Source organism: Magnolia sinica, chromosome 15 (genome assembly GCF_029962835.1).
Source record: "Magnolia sinica isolate HGM2019 chromosome 15, MsV1, whole genome shotgun sequence".
Classification (NCBI taxonomy): Eukaryota; Viridiplantae; Streptophyta; class Magnoliopsida; order Magnoliales; family Magnoliaceae; genus Magnolia; species Magnolia sinica.
Genome location: NC_080587.1, coordinates 15,545,664 through 15,559,560, shown reverse-complemented (window position 1 = coordinate 15,559,560; position 13,897 = coordinate 15,545,664). Strand labels below are relative to the sequence as shown.

Genomic DNA, 13,897 nt, shown 5'->3' with positions numbered 1-13,897 from the left:
GAGAGGTCGTGCGGCTAAATGGGGTCTCCATGACTATCACTTCTAACCATGATACAAAGTTCATTAGCCACTTCTACCAGACTTTGTGGAACCGGTTCGGTACATGACTTCAATTCAGCAATGCCCACCACCCACAAACTGATGGGCAAACTAAAGTTGTAAATCGCACATTGGAAAATCTCCTTCGATGTATTTCAAGAGAAAAGATGAAGTAGTGGGATTTAGCCTTGTCTCAAGCGGAGTTTGCATTCAACAATATTGTGAACTACTCGACAAGGAAGTCCCTATTCCAGGTTATTTATGGCCGAGTACCTCGCCACATACTTGACTTGGTCCCTCTGCCCAAGCTCCCAGGCATAAACATTGCAGCAGAACATATGGTAAACAGGATCATGGGCATTCATACAGAGGTGCTAACCAAGCTACATGCCTCAAACGAGAAGTGCAATGAGCAAGTGGACAAGCGTCGGCGACAAAAAGTGTTCGAGGTGGGCGACCACGTTATGGTCCATCTGCGTAAAAAGATATTTCCAACTGGGACATACAACAAATTGAAGAATAAGAAGATTGGAACGGCACCGATCCTCCAAAAGATCAATGACAATGAGTACGTTGTTGATCTTCCGGATGACATCGAGATCTCCCGTACTTTCAACGTCACAGACCTGACCGAGTATCATGAACTAAAGCAGGACGAGTTCTTTTGAAGTAGAGGGGATTGCTGTAGAGTGGGACATAGATAATTTCATTGCCAAGATGGACCAGAAAAGGCTTGATCGGGGATGGAGGTGATCTAGACCGTAAGAACCTAAAACAGACGTGCAAACCAGAATGAGTTATCCGATGTGCAATATATGATTTTGGGGTAGGACGAGCTACTTGCGCACAATGAATTTGCAAAATACCATCAGATCGACAGTCAAATTCCTATTTTAATTTCATTTTTACTACTTATAGTAAGTTTTAGTTTGAGTATAACTCTTCATCCATTGGGCTTTAGGAGTTGTGCCCAACATGAAAAGTGCTTAGAATAGTTAGGGGAACATCATGCTTTGGCCAAATAGGACACACTATTTTTAGCCAAAAACCATGCACACTAGTAGGAATCATGATCGTCTATAAATAGTAAGTTTACTATTTATAGTAAGTCACAATTTCTAAGAGTTTTAATTATAATTTAATTCTGAAACTTCTTCCTAGGGTTTATGTTACTATTTAAGAAGTTGTAAGCTCTTTTTCATCATCAATCTTATTTCTATTTTCTATCTCTCCTTGTGGATTCGAGGTATCTCTGTGAGTCCAGAGAAGTTTTGTGGATTCAGAACTGTTATCCCTCCAAGGAAGACGGTGCTCGACCTCTACACTTACTCCCTTGTGTAAAAAATGATTTCATTTCTACTCACATTCAAATAGAAATTGTTAAAAGTTAAGATTTGGAAAGTGAGATGGATTGGGACATGTACAGATGATTATCTTCATTAAATATATTTTTTTTTGGCAAAAAGTTTCTATTCATATATATGATTATGTTCATTAATTAATTTAATATCTATAGCTAGTTTTTTTTTTTTTTTTTTTGGATGTAATTAATTTCTTTTTGCTATTTTGTTTTACAGGTTGTAGGTAGGGATGAATGGGAGTTGAATCAATGGATTTTTTTATGTATTTGGAACCATTCAACTTATTATTATATATATTATTTTAATATTCATTTTTAACTATGTTGTGCAACATTTTTTAGATTTCAAATATATAGGGAAAAAATACAAATTTTTATCAAATATAAATAGACAAATGCATGTATGTATATATACACACACACACACACACACACACACACACACACACACCATAGATCTATATTGGTGCTTCAACGAACCATTATAGCATTTTGGTAGACCTTTAGTGGCGGTTCGGCATACCTTTATCGGTGCTTACAAGACTTTTTCAAGCACTTGCCAGGCTTTTCCTGACGCTTAGGAAGACCTTTAACAGCGCTTTTTCAGGCTATAATGGTAGTCAGAACAAGCGTTGATAAAGGCATTGATTGTCCCGATAAAGGCTGATGACCACCAGTAAAGCTCCACCTATAGTGGTAGTCAGCAAAACTGCTAGGAAAGCCTGATGGGCGCCGGGAAATGAATCAGTGACACCTCCTTTTTCGGTGCGTGTATGGCCGCCAGCAAAGGCTTCACCGGCGGTTTTGGCCGCCGGTAAAGGTATACTTTCTTGTAGTGTGAATGGCCCAAATCTTTACCCAGTACAAAAAAAAAGGCAACAAACAAATATTAGCTTAATCTAAAACTTTTGTAGCCACAAGAAGTTTTTAATGGTTTGAGTTCAAATAAAAAAAAGAAAATGGGCTGCAAACCTAAGCCCTTGTACACCACTGGTTTTCTAATATGTACTGAACCTGAGACGAGAAAAACAAAATGGCCCAAATCTCACACAAGTACCACTACACCTAATGAACGGTCCAAATCTCACATGTAACACCCCAGTTCCCGAAACCCAAGTACACTACTCGTTTTCCAAAAATTGAGTGTTAACATTTAAAGATAGTCCAAATTTCATGTACATTTTTTTCTTTATCAGAGTTAGTAATTTAGCAGAATAGAAACAAATCAAGTATAAGAGGGAGTCCAAATATTCATAACCCAAATTTCAAGTGGTTGCCTGAAAACTTATACAAACCAATTCTAAGTCTTTACAAATATATAAGAATACAAATTAAATATGAATGAAATTAGTAATAGAGAGTCGCAAAATCATCTGGCTCCTCCTATTCCATATGAACACCATCATGCACATCATTTGTGCCTCCTGCACATTAAATATGGTTTGATAGCGTCAATGGCTATCGCAGTGAGATATAACCCAAAAGATTGATCAAGACATCAAGATAATTAAGCATAGCTTATTAGGAACAGTGTATAATGAACATTTCAGAATAATTACCAATATAATGAGACAGAGTTCATCAGATGCACAAACATTAATTAAATTTCATAATGATATTCTTATTTAAATGCATGGATGCATACACATGCTCACATACCTGGGGATGTACATCCAGCTCGCAAAAAGGTCGCCCAAGGAGAACTAGCCACCTGGAAAAGACCATGCAACGAGGACACCCAAGGTGAACTAGTCTCCCAGAAAAGTACTTAAAGGTACACCATAAGGAGGTTTAAGCATCTAAAAAATTAATGCGACAAGGACAACCCATAATGGTTCGAATGCATGCAATAATAACTTAGGATCACCCAGTAAAATACTCTATGGTACAACTCATAGTAACCCAAGAAGCCACTGTCTTACATCAACCACCCAGTAAAGTCTGTATGCCATGAAAATGCATGATTAACTCAACCATTATTAATTCAATTTCAAACAACCATTTTTAGAAAGCTCAAAGGTTACTATAGGGGGGTTTATCACCCAGCATAGGCTGACAACTCGAGCATAGTGTCTCATACCACCATCCCCGGCTCATGAGACTAACGAATACATTGTTTAAAGGTAACCTCCTCAACTAATGGCCAATTATAATTCTGTAACGCCCCAGTTTTTCAAAACCTGAGTATACAACTCGCATTCTAAAAATCCAGGAGTTAACTAATAAAAATGATAATCAATAGGTAAATCAAAGTGCAAATAGCGAAAATGAAACGTAGCATAGATATGATCCAAAATGTGGACAATATCCTATCCGACTTAGCTAGGGACCAATTATAAAACTTCAAGTTTAATGCATCAATTCCAAATAAACTATCAAAGGAAAGCTACTGGTTGACGACATAATATGCCGCTGCCTCCTGATACGGCTCCTCGTCGCAAGGCTCCTCCTCGACCGTAACCTCCTCCTGATCCATCGTGAGTCCATCTGTCCCTGTATCCTCTGTACGGTTGAACATTAATGAATGAGTGGTCATCTCAGTGGAATCTCCCCTCAGGATTACACACCGCCGCCATAGACAAGAAATAGCATAAAACATCCAGCCAAATCAAAACATGACAGATGCAGTCTTATTAAATGTATGGATGCGTGGAATACAATTATCACCCCGGGGATGCACATCCGTGTGGACAGTGGGCTCGTCAACCATGCAATCATCGACCTGGGAAAACTCATCCAGTGAGACAGAATACGTACATCACATACGATAACAATAAATGCTAGTCTGTACCATGTATACATGATTAATCAATCCATTATTAGTCTAATTACACTCAACCAATTTAATTAAGCTCACAGTCACTACGGGGAGCTCGTGGCCCAGCGTAAGCCGACGGCTCAGGCATAGTGTCCCATGACCACCATCCCCAACCCATAAGACTACCGCCTTAGGGTGTGTTCAATTCAATGTGAAGGGGCCATCACCAATGTTGACTGGGAATGAAATGTCAAAATTACTAAATACAGTTATTAAAGCATGACGGCATGAATGGTCCAAAGACGAGTAATTAGCAATATTTAAAAGGTTACAAAGTTCATCCCGAGTCAGTTATGTGAAACAACACATGGATGGTAAACCCCATAGTCAAATGCCAACAACTAAAACCTCCATGGCAGGGGCCTAATCATATTACAACCAGTCTAGTTACACTTTGAGCCCGGACTCTCCTTTGTTAGAGTTTTTCATGGAGAGATTTCAACAATGTGTGTATCATAACAGCAGCATGGATCCTATTATGAGTAAGAAATAGAGAACAACACATGTATTCCTTGAGATTACAATTACATACTAAATGAGCTAACATATGGCGCATTTAATGAGTAACTAATTTAATCATTTGGATAATCTAATACACATGTTCAAGCGATCTAAGCAAGTATAAAGAATGGGAGTTATCAATTTAAATAAGCATATCAATTAAATATGGTCCAATCCCACATAATTTATCATAAGTCTAACTAGTTCGTAAATCACTATAACAACTACTTCTAGTCTAGTTGGAAGTGGAAAGCCCAAAGGGAAGAGAATCATCACCAGACAAGTCGTAATGCGTCCCTCGATGCGAATTCCCTTAAGAAGTTAGTGGCTCCACGTTGTCCAAGTAGTTCCCTAGAGAATTTGTTTGTGTTAGACCATAATTCCTAAAGCTTTAAGTGCATAGAAGGTTGGTGGGGTTTGAAAGGCCTCAAGAATAGGATTGTTTGGGCCTACCTTAAAGTGCTTAGGCCCACCAGATTCACATCCCAACTGGTGGCCCAAATTGGTCCTAGGATCTGCGAAAAGCTTAGGCCCAATTGGCCCGACTCTAGATGCTTAAAGGTAGCCAGGTAAATGGGGTCGGGCCTGAGGGTTTATAAGCCCACCGTGACCTGTGGTGAGGCCCACTGGAAGTGCGGCCCACAGAGTGCACTGAGGCCCACTGAAGTGTGGTGCAACCCACTTAGCCTTCTCATGCGGCCCACTAAGTTTTAGCTTAGGTGCGGCCCGCCTAATGTTAATGTGTGGCCCACCTATCCTCAGTGTGGTGTGGCCCACGATTATACATACACTATAAGAAATGCCACTTTTACCTACGTAAAAATTCGTAGGTAAATTCGTTGGTAAAAAGTCGTGGCTAAAGGCTTTTACCGACGAAAAATGTCATCGTCGGCAATGGTAAGACTTTTACCTACGAAATTAAAAACTTTGTTAAGATTTGTACCTATGATATTTTTCGTAGGTAAACACTGTGTTAAGACTTTTACCTACGAACATTTTCGTAGCTAAAAACTTTGTTAAAACTTTTACCTACAAAATTTTTCATAGGTACAAACGGTGTTAAGACTTTTACCCACGAAAGTTTTCGTAGCTACAAACTTTGTTAAAACTTTTCCCTACAAAATTTTTCGTAGGTACAAATTGTGTTAAGACTTTTACCTACGAATGTTGTCGTAGCTAATAACTGTGTTATTACTTTTACCTATGAAATTGTGCATAGGTACAAACAGTGTTAAGACTTATACCTACGAAAGTTTTCGTAGGCACAAACTGTGTTAAGACTTTTTCCCTACAAAATCTGATGTAGGTAAAAACCATTGATGAATCTTTTACCTACGAAATGATTCATAGGTAAAAAATGTGAATCAACCTTTTACCTATGAAAAATTTCAAAGGTAAAAATGTCGATGAAACTAAATGTCTCTTTTTTTTTCATAATTCAGGCAAAAATTCCTGTTATACACCTGTTACAATATATTTCATTATATTCACATTCCCATTTTTTCAAACAAACACAAACTACATCCATCCAAACACAAACCACATCCATACATACACAAATAATCTTATCCACATTACATTCATCCACGCACAAATATATATAAGGTGTAAAAGAAGAAATCATAGAATAACTGTAGTAGAAGAAATAAGAAGATCAATGCATAGAACAAAACCTTTATTATCAAAAGTAGAGCATCCAAGCTTGAAATGAATATTTTTATGTAAATGTCTTACAAATGAACCCATTCAGCAAGCATTAATGTACCAGCCTGCAATTGGTTAAAGATGTTTACTAAATTTCCATCAACCAAGGCCTTTGCATCTTTCAGCACTTTTGCATCTTTCTAATGAACAACCTAGATAAATCAACTACCAGCATCACACCATTAAAGACAACCAAATTAAAGGTAATGACAGTCACAATCAGTTCTACCACATAAATAGAAAATCACATTGAAATGCTCTAATGACATCATTGGGCTAATGCTGCCAAAATCAAAGACACATTTGACACTTACAGAAACAAGTTGCAGCAGGCAGCAATGACAGTCCAGGACTAGACAGAGGGATTGGAACAGAGCACATTGCAAAAAAGAGACTGAACCTCAAAATTGCATTTTAAAATTCAAGTGATATATTTACCTATAAAGTATTTCTGCAGAGTTAGCTTTCAGGCATAACAACTTTGGCAAGATGTGATGGTTGATATATGTCGCATACAAGTAACTCAAATTAATCTGTCAACACCAACTTAGATGCATCATAATCCAGAAATTACCTTGATTTGATTACCAAACTAGCCAATTGGTGGACAAGTATCAGATGGTTAAATTTGAAAAATAAAAATAAAAAATCCAACTGTTCAACAAATAAGTTTCCACAAATCAAGGTTAAGATTGTTGAACCAATCTGATTTTCAGATTATAACCTCTATCTACAGTGGACCCCCACAATTTGAATGGCATAATGAGATAATGCACGTTGTGTTTACAAATCTCAATCTCTAAGTGCTTGTGCATCATGCATCAAACTGTCCTAATTTAACTAGGGCAAAATAGTATAGAAACAACAACCAACTCATTTTGATTTCATTTTTGAGTGCTATGAAACTGAGGATGTGAACCTCATTTTTTTTCTTTACCCATTTTGGGACTGTTTCATTGTCCTAATTAAAACTCAGATTCTTAAAGTGAAGAGTCTGAAGACCATCCTAATGAAGGTGATAAGATCAAATTTTATTCTTGGCATCATGTAGTTGATCTTCAAGGCATTTATCCTCATCCCCACTGCTCTTACTAATCACACCAGCAAGATTACTGCAATGAATAAACTCATTAGGGGAACAAAATCCCATTGTGCATGTAAGTTGGGGCATGGATTCTTCACTATGAAGAGATTTCTGCATATAAGGTAAAGTTTAGGTTCGGTCGGGTTGAGGATTTTCAACTTACACTATACTGTGGAGAAGGAACAGTTGAACATTTTGAATTATGTTATGGTAACTTGATCTCCACTTCTTTCATATCACATACACCTGATTCTTTCCATTCATGCAAGCATTTATCGAGCTCTGCTCCGTTGCAAGCACCAAGGTATCAAATCCACCATTTGACCAGTATATAGTTTAACCTGCATTTTGTAGACATTGTAAGACAATACACCACAAACATCTGAGTTTATTAAAAAGTTGGAGGAAAACTGATATAAAATCCAACATGTACTGTCAAAGAGTATTTTATTAGCTGATTAGTTTAATCCATCACTGTTAGTACCACTGGAATCAGTGATGTAAGTACCTTTTCTTCTGGTAGAGCAATGAAAGTAGACCATTGGTAAAATGAAGGTGAAAAGGATATCTCAAAGTGTATTCCATCATTAGAAGTTTTAACTAAATTTTTTGTGTGCAGACAACCGAGGACAAGGTTTCATCAGAAAACTCACATCCATGTCTGTTTTAGATGCTCCATTTCCAACAGGTGGGAGATCTCCAATTGTATCTCTCACAGTTATTGCATGAAAGGGTGCCCCTCCAGCTGTACTCCTGACGGCAGCATATTGTACATCCCCTGGTAATGTGATTTTCAGTTCTGGGCCTGCAAAGACATGCATTGGTTCTGGCCACTCTGGGAGTGTCTCTTCTGGAGAAGCTGTCCATATGAATGCTCGTTTCCTAAACTGAGAAACACCAAAGGCTCCAGCCTCTAGAACACCAAATCTCAACTAAAAAGGCACACACAGAAATTACATAGCTGCTTTACAAGAGAAAAAGAAGAAGAAGAAGAAGAAGACAAACTCTCTCAAAAAACCGAAGGGTTAAGAAGCCACACAATCCAAAAAAAAAAAGAAGCAAAAAATGGAGGTTTCCATTCAATTGTCTCTTGCAGCATAAGCGAAAATGGATGACATAAGTTCTGTGGCAAGTATGTAACTAAGCATCTCTCTCTGACTAATGAAGAAACTGTACACGATATCAAGGATGAGGGAGCAAATAACTTGAAAATTGCAGCATCGATTGATACATGTTGCATTTCGTATATGACATGGATGCTTTCCAAAATTCCTGTAAAATTCAGGAAAAAAAATCTAAAAAAAAAAAAAAAAAAAAAAAAAACCGTTCTCTTAAAAAGCTTCAAAACCATCCTACAAGGGACCATCCACCTCCAGAGCCATGAACAGACCTGAACACGGAGAGAAGGGCTAGCTTTGCCAACTTCAATTCCTCTTGGGAGTAGTTAATAAACTCTAAAAGAATGAAAATCCATTGTCCTTACACAAATGTGCAAGTCCTGAAACATGGCAAATATCAAACTGGTCATAGCATTTTTTTTAGGTAAGTTAGAACTGTGCTTTGATATAATGAATACACTAGGAAAAAGAGTTGGAGGAGATTCTCACCTCCTCCCATGGCTCTTTGGCGCTTCCCATCCCTCCCTTATCCCCAGCTTCTCTTGTCATCCCCCTGTCCATCTATGAAAAAAGAAAAAAAAAATCCTCTTTTTCATCACATTACAACACGTTCAACTCATCCAAACAATAGATGCCTAAAAGCTACCAAAGAATCGGAATATCTATAGCCCAAAAAAGGGGGAAGGACAATCATCTGCCCTAATCCCTCTCAATTGATGAACATATTCCTCTTTACAAATTCTATATATGCTTATATATACAGACTTTTAATCATATTTTCCTTACATTCCTCTGGCATAATCAAGCTAGGCATCTATTTTTTTGTGGATGAGAACCAATCTTCCAGACTATTCATCAGGCAGTCCCTACAATGGAATATTCCATCTATACAACTATTGACCAACAAATGAGATCCAATTTTCTAGACTATTCATCAGGCCATCCACACAAGAAACAATCCCCATTCTACAGGAATTCAACATCTATAAAATAAAAAATTACAACTTAGAATACAAAATTCAAAGAAGAAGAAGCATTAGGTAACTAAAATAACCTATATAAGACAGTTATATCACACCAAATTCTCTAAGTTAGATATACATCCACTATCTTCATCATTGATGTTAAGAAGCACTACATTAGAAGGAAGAGTAATAACCTTAAAATTTCTAATTAAGAGTTACCTAATAAAAACTAAAACATAAGTGTATATCTATACTAGTAAAATGGGCAAGTGGAGAGAGGAAGTGGTTTGCAAGTCGTGAGAGAGGAGAGGAAGTAGTTTATAAAAAGGCTTCTTGGGAGGTTTGCTACAATGTGCCCAAATGAATTGTTATAGGATATGTCCAGATGGGTGATGTAGAGGCCAACTAATCCAAATGCAAGTTGATACATGGAAAGTTTTCCATGCACTTAGACTACCTCCATATAGCATAAATGTATGGAGATTCTTACATGCAACCTGAACCATCCAAATCATGAGGAGTCTACTAAATCCTGGATTTCAAATCCTCAAAAGGGCCTCTTTTAAAATTCAAGAGAAAAGGAGCGTGGAGAATCCTAAATCTTACACATATATGTAATATTTCAACAACCGAAAACAACAAAACCAAACATGGGAAAATTGTACCATGGGAAAATTATCCATTTGAGATTGTAAGTCTATATCATGTACTTGACTCATTTGAATAGTATGTATTCTTCAAAAGTTAACCAACCAAACATCATGGATGGAAGTTGAAGTCGGATAAATCCATTGCCCAATGGACAATGTAAACAACCATGATATTTATTTTATAAGTAATCAACAAGAGAAGCAACCATAGGCTTTTGCAGTGTAATGAATAAAGAAGGTTATGATAGGAAACCTGGTGTTGAATGTTAATGGGACCACCGACTAGCAAAATAGAGTATGGAGAGACGATGCTAGTATCTCACAAAAATACTTTACTAGTTTCAACCTGAAAACATGAGAAAATATTGAAACTTTAGTAATCCATTCTCAATCACAGCATAAGAATTAAGAACTTACAGAAAATCTTAAGGAAAATGCTTGAAAAAATTGCTGTTAGCAATGCACAATATTTAGCTGCTTAAGAGGCGTAGAACCAAAGGCAATCTTCTGTTATTTTAAGAACGATATTAGCAATTGATTTGGTAGAACGGGTAAAAAAAAAAAAAAGGAATCCATCTTACTCAGAATTGGGAAAAAAGAAAGATATCATGACTCAAGACCAGCAGGGTTCACCTATTGCACCCCACACGTAACACGGTGCGATGGCAGGAAATGTCCATGCTCTGGATGCTACCCACAGTAATAAAATAATAATAATAATCAGGTGGCAAACAGGTGTGTGACCATCAAGGCATCAATATGTTTTGCTGAAAATCTTCTGACTGGGATCATAATCAACTCAACAAGATATCCTCCCATTATCGAATCATAGGTTGTTCAAAATAGTGCTTCAAACCCAAATGTATGACAATCTTTGCATGTGGGGCTCATGTGGTAAACATGCTGATGAATTATCTCATTTTAGCTAATGATAATTACTTATCCCATTAACATAAACTTATTATGTATAATAGAGATCTTATCTCTAATACAAAATCATTGTTAACTAAAATGTGATGAACTTATTTTGAGTCATCGGCCAAACAGGACCGTAGGGTTTCCCTGGGTTTATTATCATGGAATAGAAATGCTTATAAGCAGCTTGCATTGTAGAAGTTTGGTTCAGCTCTTTCTCTAAAGTGCATGTTGTGAGTAGCAGGTGCAATTACTGGCATTGTTGATCTGGTGGGCCACTTCATGACTATAGACCAAACATTGCAACAATTGAAAGGTTGTGACCATCCAATTATGAGTTTTTCTATTTAAATGTGGGCCATTGCCTTGTTTTGAGCTAAGTGGTCCACTAATTCAGATGGCTAGTATAGTACAAACCCCTTGATTTTGTTGAATCTATGAAACAATATCCTAGCAGCATTTCTCATTTTGAAAATCTAGAAGAAATAATAAATAAATAAAGTATTACTTTCTCCCAAAAGGCTAGCTATAGAGAAAGGGTTTTAATGACTTCCTCTTGCAGAGGGGGGAAAACAGAGAGAAGTAATAGTAGGTTTTTAGAGGATAATACCTATCAAGATCTTCCTTTTCTTACTTCGCTTTTCACTTGCGAAATCATATAATAGAGAGGATACTCTTAATGAAAATATAAGATCAATGTAATAACAGAGAGGATTTAGGGTTGGGATTTGTAAATTCTATGAATTTCAAATCTCCCCTGTTTGTAAGAACTGGTACATGCATGTTCCAACAAACCATAACCTCAGTTGAATCGTCTATTCCCGGCAAAAGCGGATTACCTGTGCCCCGGGCACAGAGATATACTTATGTCCTCTGTTGTTGGAAGCTATGTGCGCCCACAGACATGCCCTCCATTCATCAATTTTTCAAGAGAAAAATAGGATAGATCTTTAAAAATCAAGCACATCTAAAACTGAGGTGGGCCACACGAAACTAGAGAGTTGGAATAGAAACATCCACTGTTGAAACCTTCCTAGAGCCGATCATGGTGTTTATATGAAATCCAAACCGTTCATAGGGTTATCACCACTCCGATAAACTGTATGAATAAATATCATCCAGATACATAACTTATGTGGCCTCACAAAGTTTCCAATGGTGGACGTTCTAACCCTGCTGTTTTGTGTGGTAGGGCCAACTGAGATGTATTTCAGACATCGAACCCATCTGCTATATGTGTCCCACTTAGATGAAGGGTTAGGGTTTTTACCTTTCGAGTTTTGAGGAAGAGAACGAGAGGAGTTTGAGTTGGAGCCCCGATCACGAGTCCACGCCGAAAATTAGGTTCCCGAGCTCTGAGGAGAGAGAGAGAGAGAGAGAGAGAGAGAGAGAGAGAGAGAGAGACTGAGAGAGGAGGGAGAGGATGCGTGAGAGAGAGACAGAGAGAGATAGAGGCTGCGCGAGAGAGAGGACCGAGAGAGAAGATAGAGAGAGAGAGAGAGTTAGATACGGTACGTGGATTTCCTGCAAGGAAGTTATTATGCTGGAAACCCAAGTGGGGCCCACCGTGATTTTTGTTATAAATCCATACCGTCCATACATTTTTTGAGATCATTTTAAGGCATGGGGTAAAAAATGTGAGGATTGAACGTCCACTGTTGAAATATTCGTGGGGCCAAAGAAGTATTGAATCATTCTAATATTTGTGTTTTCAATTCATCTCAGTAGGAATGACGTGATGAATGGTATGGAAGGCATCTAAACATAACTGTCGACCCCAGGAAGTTTTTAACTGTAGGAATTTCCTTACCCACCTTTTCCTTTAATTAAGCCCACTTGAGTATTGGATCCGACTCATTTTTCATCCCACTTACTAACATGATCTCAAAAAATGTATGAACGGGATGGATTTCTCAAGAAGATCAAAGTGGGCCCCACCTAGGTTTCCAGCGCATGAACTTCCTGCAAAAGGCTTTCGCAGGAAATCCGCATGGATACAAGGAGTCGCTGACGAAATCGGATTGCGTACTGTGTTACTCAATACGGTTTTATGGTACTGAGTAAACTCATTTGGGCCTATTTTGAATGTGTGTGGGTTATCCACGTCGTCCATGACTTTTTCCACCTCATTTCAGTGGTTGAATACAAAACCAAAGTATTCAAAAAGCTCAAGTGGACCACACCACAAGAAACAGTGGGAATAATGACTTCCACCGTTGAAAACTTTCTGGGGCCCACAGTGATGTTTATTTATGATCCAACCTGTTCATAAGATCTCAAAGACATGGATGAAGGAAAAACATAAATAAAATATTGATCCAAAACATATGTAGCCCCCAAGAAATTTTCAACGGTAGAATCTCAATTCTCACCGTTTCCCATGGTGAGGTCCACTTGAGACTTTAATATATTTCATTTTTGGTATCAAGCCCTCAAATTACCTGTTAAAATGGATGGACGGAGTGGATAAAATATCTAAATCACGGTGGACCCCAACGTGTTTACTCAGTACGCTTACCCTACTGAGTTACTCAGTGCGCAATCCACTTCCGTCGCTGACATAGGGTGTCTCTTGGACGTCCTACTGTCAGTGACGTCACCAAGTTTTGTGGGCCCACTATGATGTATTTGTTATATCCACACCGTACATCCATCCATTTTGAGATATCATTTTCAGTCATGAGCCAAAGAATGGGGCAGATAAAAATCTGTAGTGGACCCCACCACAGAAAACAGTAAGGAG

The 13,897-nt window shown here is 37.9% G+C and overlaps 1 long non-coding RNA gene across 1 annotated transcript; it reads right to left on the bottom strand.

Annotated features, from left to right (window-relative positions):
• Positions 1-7,689: 7,689 nt before the first annotated feature.
• Positions 7,690-10,590, bottom strand: LOC131227512 (uncharacterized). The gene is made up of 3 exons (XR_009162324.1): positions 10,493-10,590; positions 8,160-8,438; positions 7,690-7,847 (listed from the first exon to the last, which is right to left on the bottom strand). It is a non-coding gene; the product is annotated as an uncharacterized LOC131227512 (long non-coding RNA).
• Positions 10,591-13,897: the final 3,307 nt, after the last annotated feature.